The sequence below is a fragment of the Aquarana catesbeiana genome, linkage group LG03, assembly GCF_042186555.1.
Source record: "Aquarana catesbeiana isolate 2022-GZ linkage group LG03, ASM4218655v1, whole genome shotgun sequence".
NCBI lineage: Eukaryota > Metazoa > Chordata > Amphibia > Anura > Ranidae > Aquarana > Aquarana catesbeiana.
In genome coordinates this window covers 82,350,167-82,377,744 of record NC_133326.1, presented here as the reverse complement: position 1 = coordinate 82,377,744, position 27,578 = coordinate 82,350,167, and positions in this window count along the sequence as shown.

The following is a 27,578-nucleotide window of genomic DNA, read 5'->3' as shown; positions in this document are numbered from 1 at the left end:
TTTACACACAATGTTAAATTAACAAGGGACAACAATCTCATTGAGTTTGAAAAAAAACACACCAAAAATACATTACTAATGTTAATAATGTTCAAGTGGTGAGTCTTGAAAATCAAAAAAATTACGTAACCAAAAACGGTGCTTTGGGTTAACTTTATCTAAAAACTAAAAAATAAACACTATAAAAAAAAAAATAATAATGGGTTCTTTGTGTTAACTTTACAAACCTAAAAAAAAAAAAAAAAAAAAAAAAAGGGGGAAAAAGTATTATTAGTATGGAAACATTGTTTTAAAAAGGCATACTATATCATTCATGAGATCAAAGAGAAAAAGAATCCAGAAATCAGTTTGGGAGAACTCTGATTATGAACAGCAAAACACCTTCGTTCTTTAGAGCCTTCGTAAAGAAGAAATAAAATGCGCTGCATTGAACGATCACAGATTTTGCAGCGTGATGAATGTGCTACCTACAATACGAACACTAGTTTTACTAGACCGAGTGCTTCCGTTTAGTTTTTGCTTATGAGCATGCGTCGTTTTTTTGTCCGTCGGACTAGCATACAGACGAGCGGACTTCGGGGTCCGTCGTACTTACGACGTAAAGATTTGAAGCATGCTTCAAATCTAAAGTCCGTCGGATTTTAGGCTAAAAAAGTCCGTTGAAAGTCCGGAGAAGCCCACACACGATCGGATTACCAGCCAGCTTTAGTCCGTCAGCGTCCGTTGGACTTTTGTAGACGAAAAGTCCGACCGTGTGTACGCGGCATAAATGTTGTGCATAAAATGCCAGGACAGTTCAAACCCCCCCAAATGACCCCATTTTGAAAAGTACATACCCCAAGCTATTTGCTGAGAGGCATGTCGAGTCCATTGAATATTTTATATTGTGACACAAGTTGCGGGAAAAAGACAAATTTTTTTTTTTGCACAAAGTTGTCACTAAATGATATATTGCTCAAATATGCCATTGGAATATGTGAAATTACACCCCAAAATACATTCTGTTGCTTCTCCTGAGTATGGGGATACCACATGTGTGAGACTTTTTGGGAGCCTAGCTGCATACGGGACCCCAAAAACCAAGCACTGCCTTCAGGGTTTCTAAGGGTGTAAATTTATGATTTCACTCCTCACTGCCTATCACAGTTTTGGAGGCTATGGAATGCCCAGATGGCACAAACCCCCCCAAATGACCCCATTTTGGAAAGTAGACACCCCAAGCTATTTGCTGTGAGGTATGGTCAGTATTTTGCAGACCTCGCTTTTTGTCACAAAGTTTTGAAAATTGAAAAAAGAAAAAAAAAACATTTTTCTTTTCTTTCTTCATTTTCAAAAACAAATGAGAGCTGCAAAATACTCATGCGGGAATGTCAAATAACTCTGTAATCAATGGAATCAGATATCCTTTCGTTGTAATATGTTGGTACTCTGAAAATGTACACAATGTATTTAATCTCTCTCTGATACCTTTTTGATTGCAAAGGTATTAGTAATATCTATTCTGCATATTAGAAGATGTTCGAATTTCTGCTTCTTCCCCTTAGGTTACTGAATACCCAGCAGAATGTTGAACAGAATATTGAATATTCAGTTGCCATCTATTGTAGAAAAACCCCTATGAAAGTAAGCTACATTGAAATGTTTCATGTTTAGCACAATGTAACCCTAAAACTCCCACAATAAAGGACTTGAAAAATCCTTGACTTTGAGTACATTTTGAGATCAGTTTAAATTCAGTTTGGAATGTGTGTGAGATGCATTCACACAGATTTTTACAGAATAATGCAAAACTCAAACATTCCATATCCTTCAAAAATTCGTTATAAACCAATGTAAGAAGCACATCCCTAATTTTCCCTGGACTACGAGGTACATACCACTTGAACCCTGGTTTACGTCTATGCATTTTTAGTGCTTTTTTTTCATAATTGTATTTTTATTAAATTTTTAAAAGAAAATATACAATCTTGTTATACATTGTACATTACACTAGTAATAACAACGCAATGTTAACCAACATATTGAAATAGAAAGAAAAGTAAAGGTAATTATAAACCAATGATGTCCAAGGATACAGGACACAGGAGTGGTCTGTATCGCTTCTTAGCAGTGTATAAAACAGGTAACTCGTGGATACATATTAAAATTTAAGAGCAGTCACAAAATCACAGGACTTCTTTACAGGGTATGGCATAAGGATTATAGATATCAATAAGTGATCAATCAGTATATAGAGAGAAAAATAGAAGGAAGGAGGGTGTACAGGCAGGAATAGCATGAAGTTAATATTACTTAGGGTGTGCTGTTTGGCAGAGGCGTCCCAAAATCAGATAGATCCCAGGGTTCCCAAATCTTATTAAATTGAAAGATGGAATCATGTACGGAGGCCGTTAGAAACTCCATCCTTCGAATTTCAGCCACCAAATGTAAGAATCTGGACCACGAAGGAGGAGCGTTGGATAGCCAGCACAGTAGAATAAGCCCTCTGGCAGCTAATAAAATATAGGAAATTAACGGATTCCTTTTTTTTGGTTGTGTTTGGAAGGGGAAGGCCCCAACAAACAGTTCAGGGACTCCAACGGGAGGGACACACCAACCACCTTCTTTATGAGTATACTCACATCACGCCAAAAAGTTTGTATCAGAGAACACTGCCAAAAGATGTGAAATAAAGAGCCTGTATCGTTTCCGCAACGCCAACAGCGCGGCGAGACCAAGGGGTCAAATTTATGGATTACATCTGGGGACCTGTACCAGAACATAAGAATCTTAATGGATGTCTCTCTCTGGGTTACACATTTAGAAGACTTAAAAATAGAGGACCAAATCCTATCCCACATTTGTACCGTAATGGGTCGGACCATCTTCTCATATAATGATGTGTGGTCTCCTCAAGGGGAGTCGACTCATGGAGGATACGGTAGATGTATGAAATTAAGTGTAATTGGTGCGGACCCTGTGCACATAGGTATTCAAAAGCGGTAGGTATGTCTAGGGTCAGGGTGGAGGATTTAGAGTGAAAGAAGTGTCTTACCTGCATATAGAAATGGAAGAAATAGGAGGGTATATCAAATTTCTCACATAAAGTGTTGAAGGTATGTAATTTTCATGTAATGGGGTGGACTAGATTTTGGAGCTGAAAGAGGGATGGCGGTGAGCCATGGGAAGGAGACAGGGCAGGGGAGGGAGGAGCCGGATGTGGGCGAGGACGGATCGCTAGAGATGTGAGGCGGCAGCTCGGCGTCCCTCCAGCCGTGATGCAGACGACGCGCTCACAGAGTAAACACTAGCCTCCCCCCCCTCTCATCCCGGCGTGCTGCGACTACTGCGCGGAGCAAGCAGCCGACATCCCCCCCCCTGTTCGCCCCCCTCTCCTTCGGCATCCTCCCCAGCTCCCGAGATTGAAGGTAGGGAGGAGGGCAGTGGAGGCGGTGCCGCGATTCACGGAGACGGCGGTGGCAGCAAGAGAGGATCACGGCCGGGTCTGTGGCCGGGGATGCCATCACACCCCCCCTCCCGGAGATAAAGTAACCAGCTCTTAGGAAGCGATCTTCATCAGCGGTGAAATCACTGAAAGAGTTGCTGAAGTGCACGTAGCAGGAATTGAAGATTTCAATAGAGAAGCAAGTAAGTGGGAATCTAAGCACTGCGGGAAGCATCCAGGAGGTGCAAGGAGCCAGGAAGGGTAAGACTCTGCAAAATGCTAAACCCACGAGGAGGGTAAGTGACTGCCATAATGTGATTTACAGCTGGCTGGATATCTTTGCCCCCCCATCCCTGAAAAGATTGGGCCTCAAATCATGATGCTATCTGTAATATCTTGCAACATTAAGTGTCTGAAACCATTGTACAAAAACTATCTACTCAGTGCTAAATAATTAGTCCTAACCAGGATATAACTGAAGAAGGGGTAGATAGGAAGGGCGGGAGGAGTTAACGACGATCTCACAACGACATTGGTACCCCCAGAGCCCTTCACATTTGATAATACCCGGGATCATAATCGGGGGTGGAATAGTGGCATACGTTCCTGAGTCTACGACCATACCTTCTTGTCTCTTTATTTTTGTGACTGTCTTGAATATCAAGCACAACTAGTCTAGCAGTAGACCCCTAAGATTGAAATCCCAGGTACACTGCGAACACCATTTTGGGGTAACTCCTGGGGACCCCCTCACCTTCAGGGTCAGCATATCTCAGCGGCCTACCCCTTCAGGGGCCGGAAGAAACAGGGAAATGAGGGGCAAGTCAACCAGAGGGAATACGGCAAATCCACCCAGGACTAGCTCAAGTCCAGGTACAATCAGGAGATACATGACGAATGATGGTAGCAAAGAGAGTTTGAGCGAATTAACAGGGGCTACAGCGGCAGCAGTGATGACAGGCACAAAAAACAAGACACCGGAGCGGGCAGGCAAAACGGGAACAAGAAAACAAACGGCTGAAGGGGACACAAGACCTATAGGTCAAGATAGAGATGAGGAATCATCAGGCGAACTCCAGCAGGGTAGAATACTCCCCACGAAGGAAGAAATAGCAGAGATGTTCGCCAGACTGGAGGCCTCAATCAAGGGGGAGATCAATATAGTCCATGAAAATATGAGCCACCTACTGAAAAGAGTTGAAGAGGCGGAAACCATTGTGGGAACACAGGGAGCCGAAATCCAAAAAATGAAACACCAGATGGAAGCAATGCAGGTCGAACATAGAAATATCAAATACAGATTGGAGGACCAAGAAAATCGCAACAGAAGAAAGAATCTCCGGATCAGAGGCCTCCCGGAACCACTAGATGGAATAGAGAACCTCCAGCTTAAAATGGAAGAAATTTTTAATGATTTGTTGAACCCAATGGAAGTAGGCCGAAAGTTGAAAGTGGACAGGGTGCACAGAATTAGGAAACCACCTGATGTCAGAGGAAACCCACCACGAGATGTTATCGTGCGTTTCCACAATTTTGCAGACAAAGAACAAATAACCACCAATTTAAAGAGAAATCTCCAGGCTAAGTATAAAGATACAAACCTTCAAATCTTCCAAGACCTTGCAGCAGAGACGCTCAACAGGAGAAGAATTCAGAAACCTCTCCTGGCGACCCTAAAAACGCATGGAGTACAATACTCCTGGGGCTTCCCAGCCTGCCTGATCGGACGCAAAGAAGGCCGAAAGGCCGTGCTAAGATTCCCTGAAGAAACACAAAAATTCTGTGAACATTTAGAAATCACCCCGGTGGACATCCCGGGTTGGTGGGAGAAAAATACCAACCACGAACCAATAGGGGAAATACCTAGTTGGAGACCTGTTTGAAATCAGTAGTATACCTGCAAATAAAAAAAAAAAAAAAAAAAATAATAATAAAGAAAAAGGGAGAAAGAAGCAGGAATAAGGATAATCAGTGGCTTGTGTATAGACGTACAAACAGTCTACCCAGCGAGGATATAGTAGACCATGGGGCTGGTGGGGGATGGTGGAGGGGAGGTGACCAGGATGGGGGGGGAGGGGGAGAGGCATGAGGGAGGGAGAGCCGAGGCTGATAGCTCCTGTACAAGAAATGGAGCCCCGCGATCGCGACCAAACCCCGTACCGAGCTCAACTTCTGGGGGATAACCGGGGGGTTGAGTGGCGGTGGAGAACTTCGGTTATAATTCAAGGACCAAGTCAAGGCCTGCTACACCCCCAAAAAATAGGGGAAAGGGAAGGGGGGGGGGAAAGGGGTTATTGCGGGGTTTTGGAGGGTGGGGGGGGTCGATGGGGGGGGGAGGGGAGGGGAGTAAGGGAGAACCCAACGCAACCCATAGTATCAGGAGCTTGTCTCATAGAAAATAGAATATTAACAGAAAAGAGAGATGCCTGCTAACTTAATAATCATCTCTTACAATGTAAGGGGATTAAATGCCTGTGTTAAACGTGCAAATATTTTGGGGGAATTAAAATTCTTGAAGGCCGAGGTGGTAATGTTGCAAGAGACTCATTTTAGCACCAATAGGAATCAAACCATCTTCTCCAGGGAATTCCCAGAATGGTACTATAGTGATTCACCAATTAGGGGAGCAAGGGGAGTGGCCATAGGGTTTGCCGGGGGAACGAGATTCAAACTAGAGGAGAGGCTCTCCGATCTGGAGGGGAGGTATCTCTTCTTGAAAGGGAAAATTAACGGACGGAAGTACTCCCTGGCGAACATCTATTTGCCAAATAAAAATACTTACAGAACAGTAATGGCCATACTGACCAAATTTGAGACTTTTAAGACGGGGAGAGCAATCGTAGGAGGAGACTTTAACCTATGTCTCGACCCCAAGAGAGATTGTACGTCCCATGCTCGGGGGAAAAGAGGATTGTGGCCGGAGAAACTTAAAAAAAACTTCACCAGCTCCAACTAGTGGATGCCTGGAGGATACAACAGGGAGACACAAGAGACTACACCTACTACTCCCCCGTGCATGGGACATACTCAAGACTCGATTTTTTTTTGGTAGAACACAGGATGTTGGAGGAAATCGCAGAGGCTACCAATGGCAATATGTCCTTTTCGGACCATGCGCCTGTGAGTCTGCATTTAAAGATGGGTGAAACCGATGCACAGGGCACAGGATGGAGATTAAATGAGGATCTTTTAGCTGATAACGTTATCTTAAAAAGACTAAAGGAGGAACTAGAATGGTTTTTTAAAATTAATATCCCCGGTGAGGTGAATGAGGCCACAATTTGGGAAGCGCATAAAACATACATAAGGGGGATCTTTATGATGATAGGCGGGGAAAGAAATAAGAGAATGAAAAATCAAAGGCTTGCCCTGACCAGAGAGATTTACAAACTAGAGCAACAACACAAAACATCAGGGGGGAGGGAGATTTGGAGGACCCTACACCAAAAGAGAGAAGAGCTGAGGATATCCCTGGAACAAGAAACACGTAAAACTTACTACTTGGTCAAAAAAGAGAGGTACATAAATAGCAATAAGCCCGGTAGATACCTGGCAAGGACCCTAAAAAAGAAGAAAATAAGTGATTACATCGAAAGAATTAGAAACAGCTCGGGGGATATTAAATACAAAACGCAAGATATAGCCAAAACTTTTCAAAAGTTCTATGAGGCATTGTATGCAATTAAAGCAGGTAGCACTCAAGAACAGGTCATACATAGGCAAGAAGCCAGTAAAATGTTCCTAAAAGAGGCAAGCCTAAATAAAATCTCGGAAGAGGACAGTAACATGCTGGATGCCCCCGTGACCCTTCAGGAAGTCAGGAGGGCCATCCAGGATATTCCTAACGGGAAAAGCCCAGGACCCGATGGGCTGACTGCCCTCTATTATAAAAAGCTGCAGGAACCCTTCCTCCCTATATTATGCTCTTACATTAACGGGATCGGGGAAAATTGGGAGATAAGAAAGGAAGCATTAGAAGCGAAGATAACGGTTATAAAGAAGGAGGGGAAGGATGGCACCACATGTTCCGGTTACAGACCCATCTCTCTCCTGAACATCGATATAAAGATCTATGCAAAGATCCTTGCAGATAGACTGAAAAGGGTTATAAAAGAAATGATCCACCCCGACCAAGTGGGATTCGTACCAGGGAGGGAAGGGAGGGATAACGGTATAAAAACCCTAATGGTGACCCAGATAATGAAGGACAGGGGAGCCCCAGGACTACTCCTGTTGATCGATGCTGAAAAAGCATTCGACAGGGTAGACTGGGGCTTCATGTGGAATACTTTGGAGGAATTTGGGATTGGTAACAAAATGATTAATAAGATCAGGGCTTTATATACTTACCCCACGGCCAGAGTCAAAATTAATGGTACCCTGTCTGAGGCCGTTGAGTTGAAAAATGGCACCAGACAGGGTTGCCCACTTTCCCCGCTGCTGTTCGTGCTGACTCTGGAGCCGCTGCTTGCCACGATCAGACACAGCCCGGACATCAGCAGTATTAAAATAGGGGAAGACGAATATAAAATAGCAGCCTTCGCAGATGACGTCTTGTTATACGTCACCCGCCCAAGGATTACCCTCCCCAATATATTAGCGACCATTAGAAAATATGGGCGGCTATCAAACTTCCGGGTAAACGCGACAAAGTCAGAAGTAATGGAAGTCGTAGAAGAAAAAGGGGGGGATAAGGCCTACCAAAAGAGCATACCTTTTAAATGGGGGGTAAAGGAACTGAGCTATCTGGGAGTAAAAATAACATCAACAAAAGAAGAAATGTTTCAAGCCAATTTCATGAATCTCCTTAATGAGACTAGAGCAGAGCTAAATAGAGTTCCGCGGAATAGGCTATCATGGGGCGGGAGAATAAATTTACTTAAAATGTCAATTCTGCCCAAAATCACGTACAAAATTCAAATGCTACCTCTGGCAATCACACAGAATTCTTTGAATAAAATGCACACACTTTTTTTAAACTTCATATGGAGAGGGAAGAAGTCACGAGTAAAATATGCACAATTAGTGAGTAGCAAGAAGAGGGGGGGTTGGGGAGCACCAGACATCAAAAAATATTACACAGCTGTAATCTTATCATGTATACCAGATTGGATTAATAACAACAAGGAAAAGCAATGGGTGAAAATAGAAAATATAATGAGCGGGGTAGAACTGGGAAAAAATATTTGGATACCACCACAAGTTAGAAAATTAAACACTAAACCATTCGATATCACGAAACACGTTTTAAATACTTGGGATAAAATTCACACTAGAGAGAGGTGGAAATATAACTCGCCACTAGTCCCGCTTAAGGGCACAGATTATTTCCCGCCGGGGAGGGAAGACGTGGCTGGAAGATGGATCCTGAGTGAAGAGGTCCAACTTAAGGACATTACCAGCCAGGGAACATTACGTACCTTCCAGGATCTCAAAGTACGAGAATCTCGGCTGGTGATGGACAGCTGGAAATACAGGCAGCTCAAACATTTTGTGGAGTCACTCCCGCAGCCAATTAGATCAATAGAAGATCTCTACCCCCTTGAGAAAGCACTCATAAAGAAAAATAGGAGGGGAGGAATGTCAAGAATATACAGAAGCCTGATAGAAATGGGAGAGACAGGCCGACCAAGATTTCTTGGGAAATGGGAGGAGGAAATAGGAAATAAGATCAGTGACAATGAGGCGAGGAGAATTCTGAGTAGAGTAAATGGCATGTCAGTAAACTATAGGATTGCGGAGATGAACTATAGAGTTATGGCCAGAATGTACATCACTCCGGACTTAGCACATAAAATGCAGGATGAGACTTCGCAGTTCTGCTGGAGGGGGTGCGGGGAAGTTGGGACAGCAGCGCATATCTGGTGGTCGTGCCCAGAAATTAAAAAATTCTGGGAGGAGGTGCGAGAGACCACATACTTGATAACCAACAAGAAAATCCCGGGCGACCCCTGGGTTTGCCTGCACCATGGTAGCAATACACCATCCAAAATATATCGTAAAAGCCTAACACCACACCTCCTCAATGCGGCCAAGAGTCTCATCCCTAGACACTGGCGAGACAGTATGAGACCTTCAATGCGGGAGTGGCTCGACAAAATAGACGAAATCTATCATATGGAATATCTGAGGTACAGTGAAGGAACGGAGATGGAGGAGTATGAGGAGACATGGAGAGACTGGGACAAATTTAAGGCCTCCAACCAGGCAGCTGAGGTGTGGGAGGACAAAGCAGAAAACTCACCCTAAATGAAGCATCCTAATTAAGATTGAAGTTACCTATTGCGACAGGCTATAGAATCACTAGAAATAGTAGGAAGGGATTACCAACAGCTTGAGGTTGCGTTGGAGCTCTCTCTCTCAAATGGGGGGGGTTTCGGGAGGGGTGGGGGTGAGGGGGGAGGGTATATAGTAATAGGATACGGAATTAAACCATGAAGGTAAAAGGCAAATATTGTATAGAGTATATAGGGATTATAAGGTGTACCTGCCAATAGAAAACAGCCACAAGGATGTGAAAGTATTGAGGGATAAGTTTGACTGAAAAGTTGAAATAATATATCCTCATGAAAAGTACTTAGCTGATGTGGCAAGAAAAAAAAAAAAAAAAGAGGCGGTGAGCCATGGGAAGACCCTACCCAGGAACAGACTATCTGGTATGAGCAGGTTAGATAGCACATTAGCAAGAGGAGAACATGGCGAAGTGAGGGGGTAGTTTTTAAGACACTTACTCCAAATGGTTAAGGTAAAAGTCATTGGAGCAGTGCATTGGCGTTTGTATATGGGATCCAGGGAAGGGAGGGCGCCTCAACCACAGAACGTGGGTGAACTGGGTATAGCACTCCCTTTTCAATAGCAGTCCATTGATTAGATGCATGCAAAGAGGACCACGATGTGATAGCCCTCAAGTGTGTGGCGTAGTAATATTTAGTAATGACCAGAGCTCCCAGACCTCCCCTGGATCTCAGAGAAAATACTACCGTGCCTGCAATGCGGTGGGCTTTGCCGTTCCATATGAATTTTAGGAAACTCCTCTGGAGTGCTTTTAGTTGGGAGGAGGGTACAACTGGCAATGTCTCAAAGTGATAAAGCAATCTGGGTAGAATAGACCTTTTTGAGGACATTAATCCTACCTAACAGGGATAGAGGATATCTTGTCCAAGTCGATAGAGATTTATTAATGTCTAAAATCAAAGGGGGAAAATTTGCGGAGTAAAGGGAAGAGTAGGATGGGGTAAGTAATGCCTCGTACACACGGTCGGACTTTCTGGGAAGATAGGTCCGACGTACTTGCTGCCAGACTTCCGGCTGATTACCACCGGACTTTCTGAATGGACGGACTTGCCTACACATGACCGGACTTTCCGGCAGACTAGGTCCGCCGGTCTTTCTGACGGACTTTCAGAATGAACGGACTTGCCCACACACAGCCACGTCCGTTCATTTTGAACGTGACCCGGGTACGACGGGACTAGAAAAGGAAGTCAATCTCACCGCTTTTATCAGCGAGATTGACACCTTGCGAGGCCCTTAGGTCTGGTATGGATTTTAAGGGGAACCCCCTATGCCGAAAAAATGGCGTGGGGTCCCCCCAAAATCCATACCAGACCCCGATCCGAGCATGCAGCCCGGCCTTTCAGGAAAGGGGGTGGGGACGAGCGAGTGCCCCCCTCCTGAACTGTACCAGGCCGCATGCCCTCAACATGGGGGGTGGGTGCTTTGGGGGAGGGGGGCGCCCTGCGGCCCCCCACCCCAAAGCACCTTGTCCCCATGTTGATGAGGACAAGGGCCTCTTCCTGACAACCCTGGCCGTTGGATGTCGGGGTCTGCAGGCGGGGGGCTTATCGGAATCTGGGAGCCCCCTTTAATAAGGGGGCCCCCAGATCCCAGCCCCCCACCCTATGTGAATGAGTATGGGGTATCCTGAAGGGCCTGGTATGGAATTTAGGGGGACCCCTACGTCATTTTTTTTTTAAATTTTGGTTCAGAGTTCCCCTGTGGGGAATGCCCATGCCTTTTTTATCAATTAACTTTTATGTGTATTGTTGGACCGGCAATTCATTAATAGCCGCAAGTAGTTTTAAATGACTTTTTTTCCTTTGAAATGTCATTTTGCTGTCAGACTGTTCTAAACACGGGAAACATGCGCCCCTTTACAGGCATACTATAGACACCCCTCCAGGTACGAAATTTAAAGGAATATTACACTTTTATTGTTTCACTTTAAGTATTATTAAAATCACTGCTCCCGAAAAAACGGCCATTTTTTAAACTTTTTTTTTGCATTGATCCATCTCCCCTGGGGCCGGACCCAGGTCCCCAAACACTTTTTATGACAATAACTTGCATATAAGGCTTTAAAAATAGCACTTTTGATTATTCATGTTCGTGTCCCATAGACTTTAACAGTGTTCGCGTGTTCGAACAAATTTTTTGCTTGTTCGCATGTTCTGGTGCAAACCGAACAGGGGGGTGTTTGGCTCATCCCTAGTGAATACATCTTATGCGCTGGAGAATAAAACGTGAACTGTTTAGCAGAGGGATGTTTTATCCTCCATGAGTCGAATAACCGATGTGATCTAATACATCTACGAAAGGCAGCAGCTTGGGATATAATCTTTTTGGAAGGTACATTACCGAGGATCCCCCAGATGAAGGCACGTATACCCTGTTCCGAAGACGCGTAGGGGAGGGGCAGGACGGAGCTTTCTACACACAGACAGGCAGAGGATTGTACACCGCACCGCACACCACAGGATTCATCTGTATTGCATACTTTGGATAGGATGGTGCACTGACGCACCCAAGCATTGTGAGTACCCTCCTGGAGGGATTGTTTTTATGGCTTTTCAAATAAATTCCTGGCGGTATTATGCTATGAGTCTCCTTTCTTTTATATATGTCACCATTTGAGCGTGGTACAGATCATCACCAGCAGACCCTGTATGAGCCCTGGAGTGGCTCTAATGCGTGTTTTGACACTGTTTAGCCACTGTGTCACATGCTCTAAGGTGAGCGCATTATCCATTGGGGGTCACTGGAGAGCACTGCAGCATGCCATAACGTGCACATCTCTTAAGAAGAGCATGAGGAATATTTAGCACTTTTTCATAAATACAAGCATGAGGAATGCCTGCTATTTGTTTGAACACTATTGTGCACTTTGATTTATATACTCTTGTGAATGGTTTGGACTGAGATATATTCATTTGTATGAATTGGTTTCGGACACTTTATTTATCAAGTAGCACTTATATATTTTTGTTAATTATTTAAAGGATTTTTTTCTTTTCTTTCTCACATTTTTTTTTTTTTTTTTTTGCATGTTGCATGTTACCATTTATTCATATATTCAATTGTGGATTTTAGTCACTTTCTTCACAGGCGTTTGACACTGTTTGTAATTTTCAATATTGTATAGATTTATTATATTCTTTGTTCACGTATTTATAGCCTTTAGCGCATGCACATATATTTATTTTACATTACCGAGGAGGGTTTGTCTATCTCTAATGGGTGACATAATCAAATTGAAATCCCCGCCAATAACCATAAAAGGTTGTGAGTAGTATTGGGAGGAGTCAAAAAGTTTGTTAAGGAAATCGATCTGGCCTGTATTAGGAACACATAGGTTAACCAGAGTAAAAGAAGTGGACATAAATTCACAATCTAAAACAAGGAATCTTCCGTGGGGGTCAATGTGAGAATTTTTGACCTTAATAGGGCATGACTTCCTTATTAATATAGCCACACCTGCCTTGGGCATGGAATCAGAGGCAAGGAAGGAGGTGGGAAAAAACTTTGAGGCAAATTTAAATGAACCTCCTGCTTGGAAATGTGTTTCCTGTATCATTACCACATCAGTGCCAGAAGCCCTGAATTCCTTCAGGGCCATCCAGCGCTTGCTAATGGAACCTAAACCCTTCACATTATATGATAAGATCCTCAGGGCCATGGATGGGGTCTATTCAGATAAGCTAGTGTGAAAATAGTGAAAGGGGTAGAATGTATGATATCGGTTACATTGAGATAAACATAATGCTGTTTACGAGTATTATCAGTACTTGTTAGTACTTGGTATCTGGGTATGAACATACATAGCCTGTGGTGGAATCGCTCCAAAATAAAGGAGAAAGGATAATACAATTATAACCTATAGAGTAAATCTATAAACATGGACATAGGAATAAGGAAAATCAACAAACACAACACCAAAGAAAAAAGAAAAAAAAAAAAGAAAAGTTGTTGAAAACCTGAGAACAGACTACTTCTCAGGAGGCCTTGGATATGATCCAGGGCTTGGCAGGGGCGTGCATGAACTTCCATCAGGAGACTATAGATGGAGTACATGGAGGGCCTGCTGCTCATCTTATGAACTCAGTATCATGCAATATAAGTTTGACATTGAAAAATCTGTTTACCATGGGAGGAAAATGTCAGCAAATAAACAGAAACATTTTGTGATCTAAGACGTTAATACCTCTAATGGAAAAATCTCATGGGATGAGAAAAAAGAACTACTCCGAACAAGGAACAGAGTAGGCACCAAATTTTGTGAACCAGCACAACAAGTTCATTTCAATTAAGCCATAAGGAAACGGAACCACAAAAGGCATTGAAGTGTGGATCCAAAAAAAGGAAAAATAGGAAAAAAGAACACACAAAAAAAAACAATAAAAAGTTCAAGGAGGTTGTTTAGAGGGACGTAGACATTGAGGTGTAGAGAGATGTTTCTTGGATTTGCCCCATTGTCACGTACCTTACTGTGGAGTCTGAAATGACGAGGGTGGCCTCTTGCATGGTTCACGGTCCTAACATCCCTGGAGGTGGAGACAGGAATGCTAGGGCAATGGAAGGGTGCAGGTGCCTGTTGGCAGGATCAGGAACACCGGAGCCTTAGAGGTGCTGGAGAGATGTTGATCCTGGATTGGTTCAGGAAAGTCCAACAGGAGAACTTGCAAGGTCGGGAACAAGTAGGAGTCGACAACGTGCTGGCAGGAAGGTACACAATCCATAGGCAGGTTCGTAGTCAGGGGCTAGCGGAGGTTGGCAATGGGCTGGCAGAGAGGTACAAGATCGGAAGACAGAACCGTGGTCAGAAGTTCAAGCCGGGTTCGGTACAGGAAGCGAAAGTAAGCAGAGTTGCAGGGATAATCCAAAAGAGTAGTCAGGAAGGCCAAGGTTTCAGGATCAAGGTTCAATCAAACAGCAACAAGGATACAGGAACTAGCTGAGACAATCCAGCACTGATATTAGTATGCTGATCCTTTAAATAGGGCGCCCTGTGCCGTGATTCGTTGGCGTGCGGACGTGCCCACGCCAACGTGCACTCGTTCATATGAGAGTACTAACGTGCGTGCCTGGTCCGGGGTTCACACGTTCGTGCCGCACGTCTAGCTGGCGCACGGAAACGAGCGTTTGTAATGGTTCTCTGACACCCGTACAGGGATCCAAATGCGGCTAGGAGTGTTTGGAGGCAGGCGAACCTGAGCGGCAGGAGGTATCAGATCTTCGTCTGGAAGTGGAGGCAAGCCAAGATTTTTAAGGAAGGCGTCCGCTTCCTGCAGTTCACGCAGGGTAAATTGGTTTCCATATTTTGACACAGTAAGGCGAAAAAGGAAGCCCCAGTAGTATGGGATCTTATGATGTTGTAAATAAGAAGTGATTGGATGTAGGTTCCTTCGTTTAGCAAGGGTGATGGGCAAAAGGTCAGTAAAGATTTGCAATTTCGCACCCTTGTACATAATTTGGGATTTGTTACGTGTGGCCAGGATTAGTGCCTCTTTACTTTCAAAATAATGAAACCTCACCACGACATCTCTTGGTCTGGCTCCTGATGGGGGTTTTGTGCCCAGGGACCGGTGCGCTCTGTCCAGGCGCCAATCTATGTCCACGATTGTGGGGGCCAGGTTGTTAAAAAGACCCAGAAGGAATGAACACAGATCGGGGTCTCCCACTGTCTCCGGAATTCCCCTAAAGCGTAAGTTCTGTCGTCTCTCTCTGTTCTCTAAATCCTCCTGTTGCAGTTGTAGCTGGGAGACTGAGAGATGAAGATTGTGGTTTTCCTCTTCTATGGCTTGAACATAGCTTATCATCTCATCAAATTTATTTTCAAGAGTGTCCCCAATCTGGGTTATTTCCCCCCTCAATTCCGTGGCCAATTTGCTCACCTCCGCCGAGACATTAAACGTGATTTGTTGAAGCAAAAGCTGTAGTTTAGTGTCCAGGATATCAGGAGTGAGAGGCTCATGTGAGGGTGGTGAATTAGAGACTTGGGTCTGAGTAGTAGCTAATGAAGGATTCACTGGATCTTCCGTGTCCAAGGATGGATCCATTATGGTGAAAGGGTTCGCTGAAGGGTTCAGGGATGCAGCTTGTGACCTAGTGACAAAGCGTTCCATATTTAGACCCTCGTGGCTTGTAGTAACGTTGCTGCTGGCCAACTTTGCCCATGAGGTGCTCGTGGAGTATGGTGGTCAGTCAGGCTTACCTCTGTAGCTATGTGTGTTTAAAGAAGCATGTTGGAGGTCTCGGTGAGCAGGTGAGGGCCCTAAGTTCAATTAAGCGACATCCTCCACAAGAGTAGAAACAAGCTTTACAAACTGGGTGTCATCACTTATCAGTGTCCCTATAAACCAGCATTACAGAGGCACGGGCCAATAGAGCAGTAATGATGGGGCACAGCTGATAACACGGTGAAGATAATATTTTATTCTGCCGGGGTACAGGTTGTGGCAGTGGGAGGGCAGCACAATGTTGCTGGGGGGCAGCGTGTTAATGCGAGGATTGTGTCCCGTGTAGTAGGTCGTGGTGTGGTAGTAAGTAGCAGGCAAAGTCTGAGGATCTGGTGAGGGGATTAGAGATGCTGGGATGGTAGACTGCCTGCACCAGGCCAAGGCCCTTAAGGGAACACAGCTTCCATGAGGGTGGAGGCACTGGGGAGGAAAGACAGGATCACAGGTGCCCAGATGGTGGTACAGAGAGGGCAGTAGGAAACGTCCAGGGCCTAGCTTATGGCACAGGGAGAGCGGTGCCGCTATGTTGAAATAAAGTACCTGGTCCCGGAGGCTCTGTCCTGGTTAGTAGGCCGCAATATGGCGGTGGGCAGCGGGCCTCCAGGAACAGCCTCCGTGGAGCTTTCGGCGTCTTCTAGGGTCCCCCCACAGTGTGGCCCCCTCCCAGGGATGTCCGATGCCCGTGTGTGGCAATCCACTGCCTCTCCACCCGCAGATCGTGGTACCAGAGACCGGGGATGCAGGAGGCACAGTAGGCCTCAAGATGGCGATGGGCTGCTGTGTTGTAGGCCCGGCCGCGGACCTAAAGACACTCGATTGTCGGGCCAACCACTGCAATCCCCACTGGGGATAGTGTAGATGCTGTCTGGGGATGACTGGGGGGAGTTTGGAGGTTCTCCCACTGCTGATATCCGCAGTATGGCTGTGGATTGTGTCAGGCTCTGCGGAGCTCCTCTGGAGCACATCTTGCTCCTTCGACAGTCGGACACGCCCCCCCATTTAGTGCTTTTTTACAATTTGCAGATATGTACTGCAGTCTATTTAACATGGTTTCCTATGGAACACATTCTGTAGTGCAAATCTGCAAAATGCAAAAATCACTTAAAAATGCATAGGTGTGAATCAGGCCTAAGTACTGTATTGCATGAGAAATGCATGCTTGAAAATAGTTTTGCTTAGCTATGGTGAATGGGGATGGAATGGAGTCTGTGTGCTTAGATACTGTATATTCCAGAAATATTCATCGGATTAATTCTCAGTATCTTCTTATTGGCTTTTCCATGTAAACGTGGTTTACTAAAGCCAAATGGCTCTTTTGAATACTATAGCTACACTGGTATGTGCTACACAGTAACACATTGGATCCACCACCACAAAGGTCTTGATGAATCATTTTCTTGAAAGACTGCTTGCCATTTGTCAGTATAGGCAGAGATGTTATACTTATAAAATGATTGATATCATTCATTGTAACTGTTAGAGTCAGCACAAAAAGAGGCAATGTGACCCTATCTTTACTATTTTAAGTGACCAAAGTAACATGCGGTATGTCAGTAGGAGCTCAGATCTGTTGGCCTTCTGACAGCTCACTGACAGAGCTTTTCAGAGTCCCAAGGATATTTTTATATTATAATGACACCAAAAAAAGTTTAATTAATTGAAGTAGTCTAATTGTGTTAGCAGGCATGAGCTGATAAGATGTTCTTACATGTGTCAACATGTCATGGATAATAAACTAGCAGAACATCTGTGCTGAACAAAAGCAGAATGTTGTTGTACTCCAGTGCATAGAGCTGACAGACAAAGGTCATTTGTATATACAAAAAGGTTGGGATATGGAAGCTGGCAAAAGGAAACATATTTTATTTGTTTATGGCAAAATAATTTTTAATCTTAAAGTGATTGTAAGGGTTTGTTTTTATTTTTTAAAAATAACAAACATATCATACTTACCTCCACTGTGCAGCTCATTTTGCACAGAGTGGCCTCGAACCTGCTACCCCGGGGTCCCCCGGCAGCTCTCGGTCATGTTTTAACAAGGGGGTTACCTTGCGGGTGCGCTCTCGAGTCCAGCATTCGTCATCCATAGCTGCTGAATGTATGACTCGACCCCGCCCCCAGGCGCCCGCGTCATTGGATTTGATTGACAGCAGTGGGACCCAATGGATGCACTGCTATCAATTTATCCAATCAATAGCCGAGAACCCAGGGCAGAGAGACAGCGCGTCAAGTTCAAGGGCTCAGGTAAGTTAACGGGGGCTGGGGGGCCAGTCACTGCCAGGTGTTTTTTCACCTTAATGCATGGGATGCATTAAGGTGAAAAAACACAAAGGTTTACAACCCCTTTAAGTACAAAATGACTTTGCACCTTTCTGGCTACTGTAGACAACATAATTTTGCACAACTATTCCAGTGCTTTAATAAGTCTTTCCTTGATTCTCTATGTCTGCTTCTTGTTTATAAGTGGCTCTGCATTGTATCTCAGAAGTGCAGACAAACTGTTAACAGATCACCACTTTTATTAATCACACAAACTTCTTGCTCTGACTACTCTTAGTGTCCTTGAGTCTGTGTTCACACTAGTGCGTGTGGAACACTGCATGTGATTTGCACAGGAATTGCACCAGATTCCTGTGCACATCACAATGCAATGTTTGTGCGGTGCGGTGCGATTTGAACCATACATATTGTATGGCTCAAATCGCATCACATGCACACCGATATGGAGCAGGACCCTTTTTCCCCCCCCCCACCTGAATCCTATTGCATAGAAAACCCATGTGACGCAATTCTGGTAGTGCATCGCACTGCATTTTGCGATCTGTTTCATTAATCTAACATTGACACCTGCAGCAGATGCATGGATACTGTGCGATTGCCATGCAGTGCATTGCGATGTTGGGAAACACAGTGAATCTTGTGGAGTTTCCCACATTGCATCAGTGTGAACCAGGGCTTAGTCCTCATGCACACTGGATGTTTTTACAGCTGCTGTTTTTGGCTTCAGGTGTTTTTTCTGCAGCCAGTAAACTCCCCAGCATGTTATCCTATATAGGAAAAGAAACTGTAAATGCAAAAGATGGAGTAAATGTAAACGTATAAATGGATAGTAAGCTAATAATCATGTGAGACCATTAATCCTTAAAGCATCAGTTCTTAAAATGAATGGTGGCAGCTATCCTCAGAGGGAGCCAGCTCTGCGAACAGATAAGGAGGGGAAAACACAGGAAGCGCCACCTCAATGTAGTAGTAAAACAAAATGTTAATCCAAGGTATATAGTATACTCACGCTCATCTGTGTGTATGGGGGTGACTCTCCAGGCATCCAAGACCATCATCCAGGCATGAGGGAGATAGCAGGGGATCCGTTCTGTGGCCACCAGGAAGTCATCCGGAACCAGCGTGGAATGCACAGAAATGACGTTACCGAACGTGTACGGATATCAAGGAGAGACCATTCTAGACGGGCATAATAGGCAGGCTACACCCCCGGAGCATCAGCTCCTTCTACAGGTCTAACAAGGCAGTGCTGGAAAGGTGCTATTTATGTGCCCAGGCCGACCATGGGACAACAAGCTTCAGCGCATACAGTGCATCACCAGCACTCACACGGAAATAATAGTATGGGCCAGGATTTTAGTATAGACACTGATTACATAGCCAAAAAGATGGTACCTTGAGATATAAACATTTAAAATAGTTAAAAATGTGCAACATGCATGAAGAATGTATGCATACATAAATCATTATTCACAGCCACTAAAATAAAAAATATATACTTTAAAAATATATATACAGGCAGTCCCCGGGTTACAAACAAGACAGGGTCTGTAGGTTTGTTCTTAAGTTGAATCTGTTTGTAAGTCAGAACAGGTCCATTTTTTAATTGTTGCTCCAGCCAAAAAATCTATTTTTAAGCTTTTTGGACAACATAGGGAAGGGTTATCATCCCTGTATCGTTCATTTTGCTGTCTGTGCCCCTGTTCAGAAGATTTCACCTCACTTTCTGTCCCAATGGCAATTGGATTTTGAAAATTTTGGGTTGTTGTGGAAACCAGCCTTGGTGATAAAGCATCAGTGGAGACACCTTTTTCCCATAATACCTCTTACAGGAGAGAATTTCCCTTCCTAGGGGTAGATTTCCTCTCACTTCCTGTTGTCTCCCTCCGTTTGTAAGTAGGAGTCATTTGTAAGTTGGATGTTTGTAACTAGGGGACCGCCTGTTTATCAAAACTAATATGCAGAAAAATATATGAAAGAATATACACATAATAAGTCATAGATAGAAAATTATATATATGAGATATATGATATAAAAAAATCTACATAAAAAATATAAAATATATATTATTATTTTTATTATTATTATTATTATTATTATTATTATTATTATACAGGATTTATATAGCACCAACAGTTAGTGCAGCGCTTAACAAAATGAAGACAGACATTACAGTTACATTACAATTTGGTACAAGAGGAATCAGAGGGCTCTGCTCACTAGAGCTTACAATCTAAGAGGGAGGGTCAATTGATACAAAAGGTAATAGCTGTTGGGGATGAGCTGATGGAGAAAGTAAAACAGTGTATTAGTTAGAAGCAGGATAAGTTTCTTTAAAGAGAAGGTTTTTCAGGGATCGTCTAAAGATGGATAGATTAGGGGACAGTCGGACAGATTGGGGTAGGGAGTTCCAAAGGATGGGAGAAGCTCTAGAGAAGGCAAGCATGGGAGGAGGTGACAAGGGAGCTAGAGAGCAGGAGGTCTTGGGAGGACCTAAGAGAGCGGCTTGGTTGGTATTTTGAGACTAGTTTAGTGATGTAGCTGGTGACAGAGTTGTGGACAGCTTTGTAAATTATTGTTAGTACTTTGAATTTTATTTGTTGGGTGAGTGGAAGCCAGTGCAGGGATTGGCAGAGAGAGGTGGAAGTCACTGAACAGTTGGTAAGGTGGATCAGTCTTGCAGCAGCATTCATCAAGGACCGAAGGGGGGGATAGTGTATGTAAAGGTAGTCCAATGAGGAGTAAGTTGCAGTAGTCGAGGTGACCGATGACCAGGGAGTAAATTAGAAGCTTGGTGGTGTCATTGGTTAAAAGGGCGTATTTTAGAGATGTTGCGGAGGCTAAGGTGGCATGATTTGAGCAGGGATTGGATGTGGGCCTGAAAGGACAGTTCAGAATCTAAGATTACCCCTAGCACCCTGGCATGTGGTGATGGACTGATAGTTGTGCCAGTGATATATATATATATATATATATATATATATATATATATATATCCTATATGTCCATGCACACATAGGCTTTTATCAGCACTTTTTGGCAGGGGCATTTTCTGTCTGAAAAAAAAAACAGAACTAGTGGGCTCTAGCTCTGAAAAACACTGCAAAACGTGGCTATTCTGCTTTATGAGCATTTTTGAGTCATAAACTTTTGTGGGAGTATAGTTTTGCTAACAAACGCTAAAACTGCTAATGCAAAAATGCTGCAAGACATGGCAAAACTTGCGTTTTTAATGCGGCATTCTACAGCTAAAGCTACTAGCATTTTTATGACTCCCAGTGTGCATGAGGCCTTAAAGGATAAGTTCACCTTTACAGAAAAAATAATAAATGCACATTTTTTTGCAGGTAAAAAAAATGTGCATTTATTTATTTATTTATTTTTTTTGCAGAAGCCTGTAAAGCATTGCACCAGTGATCAGCAGATAGCTGATGCCATGCAGACCTGTCAGTGTATCTGCTTCCTCGTACGAGGAAGCCAATACATGCTGACAGGAAGAATGAATGAACTACCACAGTACTCACAGTGCCATGGCAGTTCATTGAAAACTACAAGCCGACACCCACAAAGGCTACCAGGCCTTGTCGTTTTTCTTTCACAGAGTGCTATGAATGAATTATGTAGCCGGGTGGGTGGAGCCCAGCACTGTCACGTTTTAATTTAAATTTTGACAGCGAGCCGGTGGAGAAGAACCCTAGAGGGGATCGGGAAGGTGTGGGGGCTGGTGCATTCATAACATGTTTCACCCCGAATATGGGTGTAATATGTAACATGTTATGAAAGGTGAACTTATCCTTTAAGCAGTAATACAAACTAATACACATAACTTAAAGGAGAAGTATGGGATTAAAAAAAAAAATCTATGTGATGCTGCAGCTGTCCCATGTTGTCTCTAAGAGAACTAAGCAATCACATGACCACTGATCACTCACTTCTGGGTCTTGGAGAGCAGTCATTGGCCTTCACTCTGACCCTCCAGTGCTCACTAGAGTATCAGGCTGAGGAGGGGGCAGGCTCAACTGGCTCTGACTCTCAGCTATGCACTGAAAAGCTGAGTGAGCTGTCAGTCAGTCAGAGGGGTGGATCCTGACGATATTGCCAAAATCATTTCCTAGCCTGGTGCTGATAGCCCAATGACAGAAGAATCTGGGTCACAGGAGGACAAAGCATTGTACTTCTGTGACCCTCAAGTGAAGTATAGCTAAAAAGGCTTTGGCTATACTTTTCTTTTAACAAATACACAACACCTCAGATATGTAAGTAAAAGAAACTTCAGACAAAAAAACAAAATCAGTAATCAAGTATTAGGTCTGTTTTTATTTTATTTTCGATGCACCATTTGGAAGTAATAAAATAATGTTCCTTAAATTCTTGACCTTCTAGAAGTAAATTTAACATATCTAAAACAACATTCTCCTTTTGTGCATGGAAAATATATACACTGCTGTGCCTATTGCCATTCTGTTCAGGGCTTAACCTTCCAAATATTGCTTTATTAACCTCTTCAGCCCCGGAAGAATTTTACCTCCTTCCTGACCAGAGCACTTTTTGCAATTCGGCACTGACAATTGCGCGGTTGCACGACGTTGCACCCAAATAAAATTGACGTCCTTTTTTTCTCACAAATAGAGCTATCTTTTGGTGGTATTTGATCACCTCGGTTATTATTTTTTGCGCTATAAACAAAAAAACTGCGACAATTTTGAAAAAAAACGCATTATTATTTACTTTTTGCTATAATAAATATCCCCCAAAAATATATAAAAAATTATTTTTTTCCTCAGTTTAGGCCAATATGTATTCTTCTACATATTTTTGGTAAAAAAAAATCGCAATAAGCGTATATTAATTGGTTTGCGCAGAAGTTATAGCGTCTACAAAATAGGGGATAGATTTATGGCATTTTTATTATTATTTTTTTTTTACTAGTAATGGCGGTGATCTGCGATTTTTATCAGGACTGTGACATTATTGCAGACATGTCGGACAATTTTGACACATTTTTGGGACCATTGCATTTATACAGCGATAAGTGCTATAAAAATGCATTGATTACTGTAAAAATGTCACTGGCAGGGAAGGGGTTAACACTAGGGGGTGATCAAGGGGTTAATGTGTTCCCTAATGTGTGTTCTAACTGAAGCGGGGAGTGGACTGTGTAGGGGAAGAAATAGATCACTGTTTATACTCTGTATGAACAGACAATCTGTCACTTCTCCCCTCAGAGAACAGGAAATTGTGCTATACACACACAGATCCGGGTTCTCCGTGTGCCCCGAGCGATCGCGGGAGCCCAGCGGTGATCGCGACCGCCGGGCACTCGCATCGGCTCCGTGGGCGAGCAGGGGGTGCGTGCGCTCCCCTAGTGGACAAAAAGGAAACCAACGTAACATGACAGCGATTCGCGCTGCTGAGCTATGTTGCCACAGTATAACTGCGTCGGCTGGTCAGCAAGTGGTTAAATGGAGAATGGGGACTTTTTAGTTTTAGGAATAATTTGTTCTTCTACCTTTTTTTTTTTTTTTTTTTTTTTTGGAGGCGGGGGATTTGTATCTCCATTGAAGAGATTTCACCTTACTTCCTGTTCACAAGCGTTCACATGTACAGCAAATTTTTGGAAATCTCCAGAATGTAGGGATAATTAAAAACAGCTTTTCTTAGTAGAGTAGGGAAGAGTTAGAACCTCTGAGGTATCCTCCTTTCCTAGTGACACCTGTTTTTCTGTTTTCCTGTCATAATGTCACAGATTAAAAAGAGAGAGGGAAATCTTCCTGATCGGTCAAATTTAGCAATAAAAGCTTAGCAGACGCTCTTTCCCTTTGCCCCAATTGATAAAAAGCTTTGCTTGAAGTTGGAATTAAATGAAAAATTGCTTCCAAGTGGCGTACTTTGTTTTCTTACAACATAAAGTATATTTATTGGCATATTGCAGGTGAGATGGTTTTCTGAACATCTGCAACTGTAATTTAATTCCAAATGAGCTTCCCTTCAGCACAATGTGACAGAAATGCATTCATTTTGACCACATTCTTGTGCCACATTAAACAACATTTAATTAGTAGGAAAGCAACTCTTATTAGATTCCAGCGTAGGCCACTGAGATTAGGTTTTGATGTATTTAATAGCAGATCAATTCCTCTGTGGCTCTGGGACAAGATTTTTAATTACAACTATGAAAAAATAAATGCCGTAATCTCAGGTTTATATATATAAAATGAAGGCATCACTGGCTTCAGGTGGTTTGGGAACTCATTGTTAGTCACATTAAAAAAATGAATGATAAAAGCATCATGCTGTATTGTATGAGGATATGCAGCTGCGGAATTTGAGAAGAGCCTAAGTATTATGAATTGATTCCAACAGTGTGTTAGCAACCAAAATCTCCCTTGGCTATCGGTTAGTATACAGGTAATAAATAGGATTTGCTTATAATAGGGTGCGTACAAGCAGAACATAAAATAGCCAAAGGATTGCTAATTCTTAATAATTCAGTTGATGCGTGTTTTGACCAGTGACTGCCACAGAGCAAGGCCCCCCTGTCATTCTCCAGGGCAGTGTTTCTCAACTCCAGTTCTCAAGGCGCCCCAACAGGTCAGGTTTTCAGGATTTCCCTCAGATGAAACAGCTGTGGTAATTACTAAGGCAGTGAAACTGATCAATTCATCTGTGCAAAATAATGGAAATCCTGAAAACATGACCTGTTGGGGCGCCTTGAGGACTGTAGTTGAGAAACACTGCTCTAGACCTCATTTATCGAAATGATTTTCATGAGGACTCTCTTTTTTGCATTAAGACAACCAATACATTCCAATCTGCCCTGACTGGATCTGGTTTGTTATCTTAATTTTCTTACATGTTGTTAGTCCTGACCATTCCAGTGTTATGGAATCACTCCAGCAGTGTGCAGCACTCTATAGCAAGTATACATGGAAAAAGAGTCATGGGGAAATATCAGAGTAATATGATAAGGTCATCATCCTTCATTTCAGTAATGTCACTTGCTTTGAGACCAGAAACCCAACAAATAAGCTTCTGTGGTTAGCAAAATTTGTTTGCCACAGTTAGCATGGCCACTTGGGTTTTGTAGATCAAATGGATTCATGCATAGCTTCCTTAATATCAGATCTATGTTGACTTTGATGCCATTCACATATTCAAAGGGTTTGATTTACTAAAAGAGTAAGGGCTGTATATTTTGAAAAGTATATATTGAGAAATAAAATGAAGTGGTATTCATTTTGAATACAATCATGTGCTAGCAAAAGTCCTTTCTTTATCGTACATCACAGGACACAGAGCACCATAATAATGACTATGTGGGTTATACGCTTACCTTTAGGTGATTGGACACTGGCAACCAATAGTAAGACGGTTCCTCCCATATAACTCCTCCTATACCGGAAGTACCTCAGTTTTTTCGCCAGTGTCTTGAAGGTGATGGTCATGGCTGTTGAAGCTCTTCAAATTTTGTCAAAAAATGTCCTACTGAGGACATTATAATCGGATCCATTCGGATGTCTTAACAAAGCTAAAGTGGATGGTACCCGAACCTCAGTTCAAGAACGAGGTATTGCTTGTAATGTGTCCTATATAGGCACTGGACCCTTGTTAAGTTGGTATTCCTGGTCAATCTTGCCCAAGGTAAACCAGAAAGGGTGCTTTACAGGTCCAGGGTGTGGACCCCAATATATGGGGGACCCGGTCCCTGAAGGTCCTTAGAGGCGCTACCCGCCGTGATGGGGGAAGATTGGGTCTGGTAAGACAGGCCCTGCTGCTTGGGATGGTGAGTACTCCCTTTAGGATTTAAATATATATATATATATATATATATATATATATATATGTGTGTGTATTTCCCTTTGAAACTGCTGGTAACCTTGAGCCTGTGTCTGGGATCACAGATGGATGGTTTTGGCGCGCATTTTTGAATACTGGCGTGTGCGAGTGTGTGCATGCGCGTGCGTGCCGCGTGCCCGCCGTGTGCGCGCCACCGGTGGGTGTGTGCACCCCTGGTGTGCGCCATCGGTATGCGCGTGTGCCGCTGCTGTGCAAGTTGCAGATGCGCCGCGTGCGTCAGGATGGCACATGCACCGTGCGGTGGGCGTGCTGCCAGTCGCTGATGCGCGCGCTCACTCTCAAGCTAATGCTTTATAGGCATGGAGCTCCTGGCATGCGTGTGGACAACACAGAGCGATAGTTGGGCACATGAGTCTGGTGGTCTTGGACACAGTGGTGATAGGTTAAAGGCTGGTTATAGTTTTTGGGGAGTACTCCTTTTCTTCCTCGTGTGTAAGCAATGTCTTCCAGAAAACGTGGTATAGAGAACAAGGCAAGCCAGGGGTAAGAGTACCTCCTTTAAAAACAGGAGACCAACCCCATGCTGATGCAGCCTCAGTTTCTTCTGAAAGACCTGCGGCATCTGGCCTGGCTGAGCCATTGCATTTGTCAGGCATAGTGGCCACTACTAATATACCTGCCTCGGCTTATGTTACAAATGAGGATTTGGAATCTGCCTTAGCGGCCTTGAGGGTAAAATAGTTGGCATGATTGCCTCTGTAACACAGGGGGGAGGAAGTGTAATAGATCTCCCTCCCCTGAGCCTGGGCCAAGTGGAGAGTCACTAGAGCACCAGGACTCTTATAGCCAGATGGGTCCAGGTGAGCTGGAACCAGAGTGGGCAGAGGATTTGGAAGAGGTGGTCATAAAGGACCGAGAGGAAGGAGAGGCTGAAGGATCCTCGGCTGAGGACTCTGGCTCTGAAGAGCCAATTTCAGCCTCCCATTCCCAAAAATTGTTTATCCAATCTCTAATTGAGATGGTACGAATTGGGTTTAAGTTACTCCCGGTTCAGGAGTCTGCACTCTCCTGTTCTACTTTGGGTTCTTTGCGACCTCTAAATTTCCCAAGCGTTCCCTTTGCATCCGTTACTGGAGCAGGTGGTTTACGCGGACTGGGAGCATCCTGACAGGATATACTTACCTCCAAAAGGTTTTCTATCTTATATCCTATGGAGGAGAAGTTCAGGAAGAAATGGGGCACACCGTTGGTGGATGCTGCCATATCTTCTGTAAACAAAAGTTTAACCTGTCCAGTGGATAATGCCCAGGTTTTCCAGGATCCGGCTGAAAAAAAGCTGGAGTCCTTATTAAAGGCCTCCTTTTCGGTGGCTGGTGCAGCAGTTCAGCCAGCAGTTGCAGCTATTGGGATTTGCCAATCCCTAAAGGATCACTTTAAAAGGTTGGTAAAGAACATATCTTGCCAGGAGGAATCTGCAGAGGAGTTATTGGAGATTCCACATGCCTTATGTTTTGCAGTAGACGCATTGAAAGACTCAATCCAACAGATGTCTCATTTTGCG